The sequence below is a fragment of the Melanostigma gelatinosum genome (assembly GCF_949748355.1).
Source record: "Melanostigma gelatinosum genome assembly, chromosome: 21".
NCBI lineage: Eukaryota > Metazoa > Chordata > Actinopteri > Perciformes > Zoarcidae > Melanostigma > Melanostigma gelatinosum.
The window spans coordinates 17,928,889-17,943,746 of record NC_136654.1 but is presented as its reverse complement, the minus strand read 5'-3'; the positions used below and the strand labels follow the sequence as shown (position 1 = coordinate 17,943,746).

General features: G+C 43.4%; 1 protein-coding gene across 1 annotated transcript in view; it reads right to left on the bottom strand.

Annotated features, from left to right (window-relative positions):
* chst15 (carbohydrate sulfotransferase 15) overlaps nt 1–4,820 on the bottom strand; it is a 31,563-nt gene extending 26,743 nt beyond the window's left edge. Inside the window, exon 1 of the mRNA XM_079293829.1 lies at nt 4,620–4,820. The gene's annotated coding sequence lies outside the window, so the exon portion shown is untranslated. The remainder of the gene's footprint in view (nt 1–4,619) is intronic.
* Between the last annotated feature and the right edge of the window lie 10,038 nt (nt 4,821–14,858).

Genomic DNA, 14,858 nt, shown 5'->3' with positions numbered 1-14,858 from the left:
TCCGGTCTCCGGCATGCGGCATTATTTTCAAAGTCCAACTTCTGCACTCGGAAGGCAGCCGGATACCGTCTCCCCTACAGATCATCATTCAGTCTAAAACTGGAGCCTGCTGTCACTGAGATGCGAGCTCGAAAAAAACAGCAGCCTGTCTCTGAAACATTTATGCAACAAAGGGTTACTGGTGACAGGAGGGAAGCTAAAGATGGCATCTTTACGAGGCTGACATGTTTTGATAGGCTGCTGAGCGGCCCAGGACTTCACTTTAAATAGACACACCGAACAAAACAGCATCTGACAGTCAGTTTGTTTATGCGAAAACTCAATCTGCATGCCGATGAGGAGGGATGTGCAGTGTTCAGTCGGTTAACCATGAAGTCTCTAATATAGGGCCGCAAACAACTTCTATGTTCTTATTGATTAGTCCATCGATTCAAATAATGAAAAATGCTCATCACAATTTCCCAAAGCGCACATTGCTTGTTTTGTGTCTAAAACCGTCAAATATTTCATTTTCAACAATACATAACAATGCAGCAATGCCTCACATGGAGCTGGAAGCAATGAATGTTTGGCATGTTGTCTTAATAAATGGTTATGACGGTTAATTGGTTTTTGACAAACTCGTTGTCAATCAAGCACTGAAGGACTACGGAGGTTGAGGTCAATTTTCAAAACAGGCCCAAACACGAACAGCAATGCTACAGAGAGGTACGATTTAAGAATGCATGTTTTTAAAATATAAAGGCGGTGGCCTTTACACACGGGACTTATGTGTGTAAAGGCCTTAATGGAAATTTGGCTTTGATTTATCATGCTATTATAAAATGATTGGCAATTTATCTAATTTACCAAACAAGGTCAATTTTCCTGCGCTTTCGAACGGCGAGTATGCGGAATGGACATATTCAAAATGTACAGTATAGTGTGCAACAACACAGAGGCTCTGTAACCCGGACTAAGATGCCAAACTTAATTTTTCCTTCCAACGTTGACAAAGGCAGTGCCAGGGCCAGCTCCGCTCCCTCCGTTCTCATCTTTCACAATAAAAGCCCTTGACATATACTGCGTAGACGTATAGGCCATACAACGCTTTACCCCGGGTCGGACTGCCAGATGCTGCTCTGGGTCAATACGCTCCCAGTAGTTGGTCCTCTGCTTGCAGAAATCTATTCAAACTGTTTTATTGAAAAAGTCTGGCTAAGGTTGCAAATTCACATCGCTGCTGGTATGAATAGTTTTGATGCGGCATATGTTTGCAGGCGAGTAGTTCATACGTGCGTGCTGTCGTGCCCCTGGTGAGTAAAGGCCTTTTAGAGGACATCACATTTGAAGGACAGTCAGCTGACCCTGTTATGTGTTGGTGTTGCCTGCATACGCAATGGATGACGGTCCATATGAACATGAACGTGCCCTGTGCCCCCAGAGCAGCCCCGTCGACCGGCTCAATGCGGCCCCTGATGCATAGACACTGACCTTATACTGTAGCAGTGACTGAAATAAAAGACCCCTAAAAGAGAGGTCAAATGCTTCATTTGAGAAACACAGGATGCTGCTTCAGGCTCTCAAGCTGAAAAAGGAGATGTATCCAACAGGGGGGGGGGGGGGAGATGTCGGAGTTATCAGAGCAGGGCAAGAATGTGTGAGTCACTGGGGAAACGAGGGAATCGCAGGGTATCGAAAGGACCGGTCAGAGGTCTCGGGGAGGAGACATTGAGCCTCTGGGACAGTCGGATGCAAAATGTCCCAGACAAGCATGCGTTCTCACAAAAGACAAAGTGGAGCAAACAGGAAGTTGGCAGCAAGTCGGGCAACACAGTGTTTATCTTTTCTTCAGATTTCTAGTTATTTTATATGAGTCATAACACAGCCACAGCTTTGAGAAAATATGAATCTATTTCCACGTATAGGCACATGTCCTCTCCTTTGAAAAGTAAAACTGTACGAATAAACAAGAGCAACAGCCTGTTAAACCTGTGCGGCAGTAAATGCAGGATGGCAGTATACAATTCACAGGAATGTATTTATTTGGAGCCACAAATGCCTCGGCTCATAAAAGCCCGCTCCGTTGCACAAAGATTCACTGTGCATGTTTTGCAAATTGCACAAAGACACAATGCTGTAACAACATTGGAGCAAGACAGTCAAATATTGCAAGCCAATTCCCGTGAGCACCCTCAAAACTACAAAAAAAATACATCTTTGAAGTAACACTTGCTTTATCTTCTGGACTCAAACTAATCTGTTGTTCTACATTAGTGCAAACATGAGGATGTGTTTTATCACTGTCACTGTCTAATGCCCTCCGTGAATTTTGAAAAAGGGAAGCAGCCCTGTTTGCTTCCACCTTCTCCCCAGTTTGCGTGATGAAGTGGCCTTTATATGAGTCCTTTAAGTGGCCTTAAAAAAAGGCCACTTAAATTGAATTCCCAAAAGGTTCCCTCAGCCATTCCAATTGAATTCCCTTCCCTTTTACAGACATCCGAAGCTTTAAATAACAAAGGCATTCCCTCTTTGTCTGTATTGCAATACTTAGTCTCCAGATGGTCTGTTACTGAAAGACGCACCACTGGAATCTCAAAAGAAACCCAAATGATGGAAGAATTCAATCTCAAAGCTGTGTTTCCCGCTGCGCTGATCACATTTACATGCAATCAAAGTCTGGTTGAAAGACCAACATCTTGCTTTTTCATAATTGATAGACGACTTACAACATACATATCCTGTTATTCATTCATAGTTCTGTCTCTATTTGCATGCTCTGTATGATGTTGCACAAAGTCCTGTTTCACATGCAGATTTGACGACGCCATTCATCACTTCAGTCACTCCACTGAAATCTGCGATGGGAAAACAAAACGGAGAGGCTGCCAGTCGTGGCATTTAAATCATTCTAATCATCCATCCCACTCGCTGCATCGTGATATGCAGCGAGAAAGGGGTTGCGCCACCACATTTTGTGACGCCTACGTCTCAGCTTCCCACACAGACACTGTGTCAACTTGTAAAGCAAACTGCTGCTCTTCATTGTGAAACATGTGCTTTAAAACTGCAAGTGCTCTTTAGCACGGCAGGTAATTGTTTTCATTATTGTTTTTTTTTATTAGTTTAGTCTATAACATGTCAAAAGAAAGTGGAAAATGACCACCACAAGTGTCCACATCTCCAAAATGGAGCAGCTAGAGTCAGAGGACTTTTTTTCTTTCTTGATCAATGACTCAGACATTTAAATTAGACTCATCGATTAACTGCTCCAGCGCCACTGCCCTTGACGACTTTTGCATTTACATCCCATCTGCTTTTCCTCCGATTCAGTTCGCTTGTAACCCTCGTAGCTATAATCAGCTACAATGTGAGGAATTGAAAGCTTGAGTTACAGTAGTTAAAACCCCCCTGTGCTACTCCGCACATTAACTCCTGCAACTTGAAAGTAATGAGGGGAAGTAGGAGGAGGTTAACGTGATGTGATGCACCCTGAGGGCACGTCTTCACCATTAACCAAAACGTATCAACCCTCGCGTGAATCCATATTGCATCGGCTTAGAGAGCCCATTGTAGACGCTTATGTCCTGTGATGCGCTTAAATGAGTCTGACTAGGGATCCCTGTTTTATGTTTAAACAGTCAATTAGGGATGTTGTGGCGTGAACTGTGGGACGTTGAATTAGCAGGTGCTGTGATGGCTCCTCAGATCCTCAACACACTGTACTTCATCACATCTAATGATCTGTATAGGATCCACATAAGGTCTGTGTGTGCAACCAGTCACCTAAAACTGTTGTTTTTTGTTGTTTTTAAATGGAAATATTTCTCTGTTTTACACATGGTGATCCATTTGGCCAGCATTTCCCAGTAGGTCCAGTTGCCTCGCGGCGGTATGTGGTCTATTTTGTTGTCTCAGGTATAGGACAAAGAGAAGAGAGGACCATTCCGTCCCTCTCGAGGCTTCCCCTGCTCTCATTGGTCAGCTGGAGATCCTTTTGTTTTGGCTCATACGGACAGACGAGCATCTCATGAATGAAAGCCACAATATTCCACACAAAGAAAAACACAAAGAAAACGCAAAGAAAACGTGACAAAATATCGGATTCTTGGAATAAAAGCAGGCCCTCAAAGACCTGATGGAGACTGTGATTAGATTGTTAGACAGCAGCCTAATTGATATACTTGTTTTGTGTTATATTCCTCCGCGACGTGCTGGTAACTCCACAAGCAGCAGCTCCTGCTCCCACTTTAAACCGAAGCAAACGGAGTCAACTCTTGAGTTAGATTAGAATACATAGTGACCCATTCATTCTCTACGGGCGGCGGGCGCCTCTCCGCTGAAAGGAGCCCGTTATATTGGCGATGTCTCCGGTTGTATACAAGTCACACACACACGCGCGCACACACAGACAAATCACCCGCCTTCACCAACAAAAACTTTTCCATTTCTGCACGCACTCGCTTTCCGAGACTGAAAAAAAACCCGGGTACATGAACTGCACCAGCTCGGAACTGATGAAGACAACAGCATAAAGCAACAGAAACTTCAACAAAAAAAATAGAAATAAAAAAGCATGTACAGGAATCCAAACACACAAGGATAAACATCGCAGAGAGAATGTGTGAAATAAAACCTACCATGAGTTTCTTTTTCTTTTTTGCAGCGCTCACGCGACCACCCGGATCAAACAACTTGTCATTGCCGGCTCGTATATTTCCATTCCGGTCACCGGATTAATGGCATTTGTAAGTCCGTGTAATTATTATTTCTTTCCTCGGCTGGCGGGTTACACGTGAACAAGTTGTAGACTCTCCGCGATGTGACAGCCTCTCTTTGCCTTCTGCCTCGCTCTCGAGCTCTGATATGAACGGTGGGAGACAGCGTCTCTCTCTCTCTCTCTCTCTCTCTCTCTCTCTCTCTCTCTCTCTCTCTCTCTCTCTCTCTCTCTCTCGCTCTCTCTCGCTCTCTCGCGCTCTCGCGCTCTCTCTCTCTCTCTCTCTCTCTCTCTCTATTGGTGGTGGGGTAAGGGTGAGGGGCAGTGAGCAGGGGTCCCTTACATATGAACCATGATCTCCTACTAGAATTTAACAGACAAATTTAAAGGGCCACTTCACACAAATATACAAATGCATATTTTTCTCACTGACTCTAAATTCTAGAGTCATGCACATATAGTTTTGGTTTCATTTGCCCTGGTTTTTAGACATCGGTTTCAGATATCTGACTCCACCCTGATACAATAGAGGTGAATATAATTGCATGTGCTGTGCTCACAGTAGAGCTTTTGAAAGACTGCATTTTTATTTTTTTCTAAATCAAAGGACGTCCCAGTGGCCTTTAGTGGTTGAGGCGCATGCCATATAGCCGCAGCGTTCCCTGTGGGAGTCCTAGCAGGGAGCTTTGTTGCATGTCATATCACTCGCCTTCTAATTAAAAGATGGATAAATAAATCAACAGCCACAACCAGAGGGAGTGCCCTCTCTTAATTCACTCCTTCAGTTTCATTGATCAAATCTTAATTGTTCGTACTAAATCCTTGAAACACATTTCATGCGTGCAGTGAGACGATTCAGCATCACTGCCCAGCATCACTGCCTACCATCCCACATATAACCTCCCAAATACAACAGGGAAAGGTTTGACATACACAAATAGATGATCGGTTAGAGACCACGCTAATTCAATGAAAGTGGTTATTTTGTAGAGTAACCACGTTTTTTTCTGGAAAGATTTTGGGGGTAAAATTCTGGTGATGGTCTATCTATGTGTTTTCATACATGTTACTTTACTATTTAGCTTTTCTTGTTGTCAACAAATCCCATGAAAAGGCCAAAGCTAATGATTAACAGAGTAGTAATCTATCTCTCAAGACGCACATTACATTTTAATGAGACAAACACCTCTGCATGGTCAATGAGAAAATATGATTTTTCTAATTTGCGCGAACTGGCCCTTTTAAGCTCACCATTGATTCATCTCTTTTAAGTCCATGCGCTAAACACACTACAGACCTCTGCAGTCACAAAATATATACAAAAAACATATTATTGCCCAAGCCAATTGCCCATTATTGGACCATCATTGTATTAGTGCGGTGCTCTGTCCTCACAGAGTCTATAGAGGGGTTGGTTATGGGCGGGTGACAGTGGGGGAGGGGACCGTGGCCACCAAGCCAGCTGCTGCTCACTGGCTAGTTATTCAGACCATTAAGGCAAAGCAGGATTTACAGCAGGCCACATCATGTCTGTACGTCTGTTAGGTGTCCTTTGCTCAGCTTCGGCCTTGCACTGAGTTAGCAGGCGTCTACGATATTACCGCTACGGCTCGAGAATTTAGACAAGGTGTTTGCCTCCAAGACAAAGGAATATAACAGAAAGCGTTGCAATTACTTGGGAAAGCAAAGGCCAATCATGTCCCATTCCTTTGAGGATGTGTGTTTATCTGCTGGTCTTTCAGCAGACAGACAGACCCCCAATTCCTGCATGATGAAGTCCAGCAAGGATCGTGGCAGCATGTGGAACAGAGACGTGGGAGGTGATTCGTCATGACGAATCCGGACGTATTGAGCAGCTTGGCCGTGCCGCAGCCTCATGCGGCCGCAGTTCTCTCCGCGAGAGACGGATTACAAAGCTGGGAAACATGTTGTTTTCATATTGTGTTTCAGCGATGCCACCACGGGTCCAGTGCTGCCGTCGCTGAGTCAATCATCATCATCACAAGCGTCCTCATGGCTGCCATTAAGCCTTCAGTTGCTGTTTTCCATGTGCTCGTTTCAAAGGCCTCCAACATCCGTTATTGCCAGTATGTCCTTTCCTGTATTGCAATAAACAACTAGCCCAAGGGAGGTTATAGATTTTCAAGAATTTCATAATTTTTGTGATCGCCTGCTGTACATCTCACTCGAGGATGATCTCAATCTAAACAACTATTATAAGTCTTCATCCTCAAAGCTTCTGATGAACAACACTGATGATGATGATGATGATGATGAGGATGACGGTGATCTCCTTAGCAAGTCATCCAGAGCACATGAGTCACGGCGCCTGTGGTTTGCCCCACGTCTGCAGTCAGACATGCCTCTCAGCAACAGCCTGTCTCAGCCTCCGTCTCTATTAAACCCCGCTGGAAGTCACTGGAAAAGAAACAAACGGGAAAACGCTGCTGCTATAGTTTGTTCTGTCTCCCTGTGTGTTCTCAGCTGAGACAATTGCATAGCCGCGTTTGTTTTGTGTGTGTCATCGCACACATTACGAAGGCGATGCACGTGGGTGTGCTTGTTCTTGAAGCCCTTGTGGCCATCTTTTCGTCTTCGAGCCGACTCCACTGAAATGAATGACCAGATATTTGACCCAGAGCCTTAGTTGATTCAGTTTGGCCGTGGCATTCAGTTGCTTGCATCATCGCACACATTCCAGTATTGCTTTCTCAAAAAACGGCATGCCAAAGATCAAAGTGCTAATATTTAGGCAGTCGGCAGGACAGTTTTACTCCCCTTTATGCATCACTGTAACAATCAATTCAGTGCCATCACTGCTGTTGGTGGTCAGCAAGTCCAACTCATAGTGTGGCGGTTTTCCAGTGCACTAACCGATTTGTAAGCCTCCAAATGTGATCAAAGAACTGCAGAAATAGTCTATGAAGTTACATTTTGTCAGGTTTCATATTTTCTTACAATAGGAGCCAAAATAAATCAAATTGAAAAGCTTTTATTTTGTAGTCGAGTCGAGACTTTGTAGTGTCAGGCTGATTCCCTGTAATTAACTCATTTAGAGAGACTTGTTTCATAAGTTAACAATGATTTATTATACAAGCTTCAAATGTGAAAAGTGAAAAGTCTTTGGCGATTGGACTCCATCCTGAAGTACTATCACAGAGGGTAGGGATACTGAGGTCCAACAGGCCTAATCCCCCCTGGAGTCCACACACTGGTGGTGGTGATGAAATCTGACCACGAGATGTCAGATAAAATCATATTGGGGATTTCTGAAGAGTAGAGTGAACACTGACCTCATGTTTAAATGATTCACTGTTTCCACTGAATGCAGTATGTTTCCAATACTTTTGTTCGTGACGAGGGGATGAGGTGTCTCTATTTTGTCCTCCGTGCAAATGTATTGGTTGCTACATCTGGTTTTACAGCTGCTGCCATGCGGTTCTCTCCAGCCTGAGTATTGCTCATCTCTTTCATTCCACGTTGCGTCTGCCAAGGCTGAAAGGTGATTGCAGCCTGACCCATATGGTATTTGTTAAAAGCTAGTCAGCACCGATATAAGGGCCGAAAACAAAGATCATGGAATGCAATGTCAGATAGAAGAATGGCTTTAATTCCGCTTTCCTTTTTTAACTGATATTTGATATTGCAGAAAAATCATCATGGAAACTAAAGATACATATTACTGCAAAAAGTAAAGTTATTATGTTTGAATTTAGTAAGCAAGATACAATAGTTTCAGAAATAATTGTCCCTAATATTTCATACCATCTTAACCAATATAACCCCAAATGTTAAACTGATGAACTTTCTGTTGATAATGTTATAGTTCATTTTTGAATGTTTTTAACAAAGCCAGAGTTTGGAAGTTCTCACCTGATGACAACTAAATTCTCGTAGCTCTACTGGAAGATGTTACAGAGAGTTTAAATTATGGTTTGATATGGACTCGTGAATAAAGAATGCAAAATCCTATATGGCTTGATACGGAGCAGGCTACATTTACCACCATTAGTGGATGTTTTTCTTCGACAAGAGGGGTTCCTCCAAGTGCATATGTGCTAATCTGCTGCAATCTCTGTAAGATATTTGACTCAACGGTCCGGGGGAGACATCAGCACCTGTCTGAGAAACAGCGCTGCCTCAGCACTTCGAGCAAGCGGGTGTCTTTCCATCGAAGCTGCCACACTCCATCGTCTTCGTCATAGCTCTTTTCACGTCGGTGGATGAATGGAAGGATTGAAAATTTCTGTTGCAATACTCAATAAGAATGAATAAACCGCTGAGCTCAAAGAGTCACCGGAGGGGAGAACAGCAGAGGGACACACATTTGATTTACGAGGGCCCGTGTTTGTGGTTGCTTCTCGTGGAAAAAGGTTTTTCTTGAAGAGGTCCCGTCTCTGGAGGAACCCAATAGAGCCCAATCCTGTAGCGCTGGACAGGAAGCCATACATCAGCTTGCTAGGCAGGGTCACCACCCATTTGCCCATAACAGTGCACATACTCACATTTTCCACGTATACAATCTCCCATACCTAAAGGTAACAACGCAATATCATGTAACAACATGGAACGCACAGATAGTTCATGCATGCAAGCTTAATGGAGCTGTTGTTTGAGTCGAGCTGCAACATTTAGGCGATCAATCGGTTGTTCGATCGAAAGCTGCTGGTTTTATTATAGATTTTAAATCTGACGTCACAATGGTCTTATATATTGTGACTAATATCCACCAACAACGATTCATTGATGATTAATTGACACACTTTGGTTGAATGCAGCCCTAATTGCCAGAATATTAACCGACAACAATTTTGTAAATTGAATATCTTTTGGTATTGGACAATTGGTCTTTGGGTAATTATGATGGATTTACTTTGTAATTTTCTAGACGAAACGAAACCATCTAATAATTGCGAGATTGGTCCCAAATGCTTGTTGCAGCCCAAAGGCACAATATCCTTTTTTTTCAACCTCTCATGCACACCCGCACACAACTTTTCAAAAACCAAACACTGTGCCAAAACATGTCATCGCACTGAATGTGTTTCTGTGCTTTAAAATGAATGAGTGATGAAGAGACAAATGTCGGCCCATTCATCATTTTGTCCACACAGACCGACGCATTTAACCGGCTTCAGAAGTTCAGTGAATAGAAGTCAAGTTGTCAGCGTTTTAACCTTGAAGATCCGTCTCTTTCAAGAGATCAATTGTGTGTTTGCTGAAAGCATTGAAAGAAAAAAGGCACATTTTTAGTTTCCAAAGCTTAGAAAGACTGCAGTCAGTCAGAGAGCTCCAGGGATGGGGTGTATAACTAATAACCAAATGTATAACCTTTCCATTCAGATATTATTTGAGAGGCTCCACCTGCATTCACAATGCTCCTTGGCTGTTTCCGGGGTTACAAATGTGTTTATTTTCTGCAAACGTCGCTGTTTTCATGACAGATTATTGTCACATCCAACAATAATTGGCAACCAGGTTTTGCTAATGGAACGTCAATGGCAATGTCTGTTCAGTAGGTTATTGCCAGAGTATATTAAAGAAACATGTTTTCACAGGAAATGTTCACATTTCCACATACTTAGGGAATAAACACCATTTGAATGTCTTCCTGAGGAAAACTTGAAACATAATGCCAGGAAACAAACCTCATTGGTTTGGGACTGGGGTTTTTTTAATGAGCCGACAAAGGAATTCAAATAGCAACCGAGACACGGGCATGAACTGAAAGATGGCTGGCGGTAAACAGAAGTACATATCATTTGCTGCCATTAGCATCTTACCCTGGTTTAATGAGATGCTTAAATGGCACTGCAGTGTAAATAAACCGTGGACTCTAAGAGGGTTATAATGAAGTAATCATTTCAGAGTAATGGAAACCTGTCACTCAAATCACTTTTATTTTCATTCATGGGTTCAGTACTCCTTTGCTGGTTTTACAGGCAACGGCGACCTGCAGACGCAGCTTGAGGAGTATATTTTTGAGATGCTTATGTCTGAAGTGGGGGAGACCACATCGAGGCTTTTGAAGCGATGCCGAGCTGTGAACACTGCACTATACGTTGCAGTGTGCCAGAGCGTGGATGCACGTTTATTTTTCAGTCTGCTCACTTCAAATCTTGTGCTCAGTGTTTCAGGGTGTGCACACTGGGGAGGATCACATTTCCTCTGCTTCATAAGAAACAGTTTGATGGCGTATCCGGTTTTGATATCCTCACCGTTGCACATCGCTCTCCTGCTGTGGATGAAAATTAGCAAACTGAATTCCTGCTCGGGGATGCGCACGCTTTTTTTTTTCTGCAGTTTTAGCTTCAAAGTCACGTTTTCATCTTGGGATTGTTGTCTTCCCTGAGAGAACAGAATGGGGAGTAAATGACAAATGTTTTCAGTGGCATAGCTGTGTGGCTATTTCCACAAATCAATAACCGTTTCCATGCAAATCACAGTGATTAATGATGATTTCACAGGCACAAGACCTCTCCTGTGTTCCGGTCACAGATCAAACGCACATAATTGGTTTCATGAAAAAGATTTGCACATTGCATTGTGGGATTTCCAGCAGCGTGATCACTGCTCGGCCTCCACATTTAACTAATTAGCATGGTTCTGATGGGTCAACGTACTGCGGGATGCCTCTCTGAACTCAGATACCCCAGCAGCCATTTCATTAAACCCCACGGCCTGATAGTGAGGAACCTAAATTGGATTTTCTTTCGTTCTGTCATCACAAGAGATGTTTAAAGAGCATGAGGCCATAACGCCTGTGAATTTCTCAAGGAAAATGTAATATGCAGATTGAGTAAAATGATAACTTCCATTACAGAGGACTGTGCGTACTTCTGGGGCACAGCGAGCTATTATATCTCCAAATGACACGTAAAGTGAGAGAAGGTCTGAGTCTATTGTGCACAGCGGCACATCAAATCTGACAAGCTGGGGTTTTTTTATAAAGGGACACTGGTGCTTAACGGGGAGTGAAAAAGTTAACTTTCACTTTTTTTTAACAAAAGTAAATACGTGAAAAGATTTTTAACCAACTAAGAAATGCAGCGAGTTGATAAATGTGTTAAATTATCAAATAAAAAAAGAATCCTGATGGGTTTTCTGTCTATCAAATAATCGCTTCATTGTTTCAACTCTCTAAAATTGTTGCTGAAACAATGAACACACTTCCAAGTCCAAATTTGGTATTTAAATCAAACCTGCCAAGACAAATGACAATGTGACTTGGTTCAGCAAGGTGACAGACAGTAACGCCTTCACGTCTGCCATGGACTGTAACTTTAGATTAAAAGCATGAAAGAAAGAGTCCAGAGGTTCACGGTTCGAGAAAAAGCAGCCGTCCATATTCACTCAGGAGCCAAAATCAACCTCTGTGCGACAGATCAGATGATCAAATTGCAGTAGAAATACATTTAGCTGGACTTAAGTTATGAGGCCTGTCAAATGTTGATCTGTTAAAATAGAGAGACACACGTGCTTTTGTGTAATTCAGAAATCCGAGCTGAATTGTCGAACTATACTTGGACGTTTGCTGTGGCCTCTCCTCGGTTGTAAAAATGGGGAAAAAAAGGGTGATGTTGTCTAACTGGGCTCCACTCCACTGGTCTGGAGTGGGAACACAGGTGAGTAAATCTGCACCGGAGCGGCGTGCTGAGTCGAAATGGCTGTGAGGCTGATGGTGGGGGAGATTAATTGAATGGCCGGCGTACAGGTCGCTGTCCGCCCCGGCTGTGTGGCTGCTTGTCCTGTTTCCCAAGCTGCAATCTGTCAGTCACAGACAGCGAGGCAGCTGCTCCGTCCAGGTGCCAACCTGTGTTCCTCCGCCAAGGGGGTGACTTCACATCCTCCATTAACACTGAGTCCCATTCATTCACAACAGGGAGAATATATCGAGCAGAAGGGATGGGAGGATCGGGCAAGACTTAAGAAAAAAGGGAAGGGAATGGAAAGTGGACACGGTGTATTCATCTAAAAAACATGGGCAAAAATACTTAATGTGCTCACTCGCACCTGTAAGATGGAAAATACTGGATAGCAAGGCCATACTAAGGAACAAGCAACAAAAGGGCTGCCACAATATTTTTAGGAACAATTCATGCAATTCTGACGTTATTGATCATTCAGTCTTCTCAAAATCTCAAAGAATAGTGGAAAGTGGTTGTTACAAATGCCCAAACCAACAGTTTGAAACCCAAATGTATTTATTTCAAAGAGATTGCTTAATTATTGTATTTAATAGTCTATCAATTATTCGTGTTGTCAGTTTATTTTCTTTTGATCGACTTGCCGATTAATTGACCTCAATCATTTCAGCACTGAAGACATGGAGAGGAAAATGTTGCATCATGTCGGTTCAGTTCAGATTTTTGGGATCAAAATGCTAAATCACTGAAGTTCAGTCGGAGACAACAACCTCGGACAGATGTGACTCCCCTCCTGGGGATGATAATTAAAAAACAGCTCAAAATAGCAACCGCCACAGGGGGGTTATGTGGGCTTCTCATCTTCACTAACGACTTGTCTTGTTTCATTCTGACGTATTTGCTCTATTTCAAATCGGAGCGTGTAATGCGGTGATCAGATGTTATGAATCTAGTACTCGGAACTGGCTGCAAACTCCAAATGGATGTTCCTATATACTGTCCCAACAGCACCCGCAAATCTACACTCCCCCCAAACACACACACACACACACACACACACACACACACCTCGTCTCTACTGAGCAGTACGGTGATGGCTTGCTGTTTCACACTGATTCAGGTGTTGTTGTAGCAGCAGCAGCACATTCTGCTGACTCAAACAGACATGGGCACATGTCCAAGGTCATTATTACCCTCCAAGCTGCTGTTTCCAAAACACAGGTTCTTGCATCCTTCCTGCTCTGATTTTTTTATTTTTTTTGCCATTATCTCCCCATCTTTCTTTTTTAGTATTAACACAGTTAAAGCCTCATATAGACAAAGAGCCAATATGGGATTTGAAGTTGCCAAACAACAACCTTTTCCACAAACATCCATTCAAAGATACGCGTCTAGGATACATTCCAGGATCAGGAGCCTGTCACCATTTTCATGCTGCAGTTGAGACGGTTGAGATATGTTCATACACTTGTGACATTTGGGAGTATGAACTGATTTAGGAGGAATAGTTCGACGTTTAGAAAATTTGCTGAGTTCGATCAATATCACTCTCATGTCTGCTAAGCTGCAGCCAACACTCCTCATATTTAGCACACAGATATGAGGGTGGTATCAATCCAACTCTTGGAAAGAAGGCGAATAAGCGTTTCCCCAAAATGTTGAACTTAAATCTTGTGATACATATTTGATGTTGCGCAATCCATACCAACACATTGTTGTCTTGTGATATGTTGCACCTCTTGTTATTATTCTTCCTCTGTCATTTCTCCGCCCCTTGTTTCATCCCTTTGTCATTCTCCAAACTCCTGCATGTGTCTGCGAAGCCAATCGGATTCCCGCCGCTCATTTTCTTTTCACAGCTTCGTGCCGGGAGAGTCCTTTTCAACCAATTGGCGCGGACAGCGAGAGCCTCCAACGCGAGTCAGGAGGAGGGCGTGTAAAAAAGATTTACAGCTTTGAGACCCAAATCCTTGGGTCTTATCTCATCCCCCGGGGCTTTGGCCACCATACAGCGTAGCCAAAGGCTTTATTGCCGGATAATGGCCGGTCCGAGCTGCTTTCATGGGGGAACACTGGGATGATGCCTGCTGTGTCTGACTGTGAGGAACTGGGGGCATAAAGTTCAAAGTGGGCTCAGCTCTGCGTCCCACAACACCAGCAGAGTGGGCTCAAACTCCCCACAACCCGGCTCACATCTTCCCATGCCAGAGTGACTCCCTTTACATGCACATGCACATTTAAAGCTGTTTGTCAGCACTTCAGCGGTTAAGCCGGGGTCATTATTCTACAGCCGATATCACTTGAATTTAATTTGATGACTTGGGCTCCAGACTGCAACCACATCTGTTACTCGCCCCTCCTCTGCACTGTTACCGCTCTTTGTTTCCGTCTAAACATGGCTTTTCGATTTCATTTCCGCTGTGTGCTGAACCGTCGATCTTTCTGGGATTCTTATCCTGACGTGTATAGCTGCTGCCGGGGAATAAATCATTGTTGATTACAAGTAGGCAGGAGAT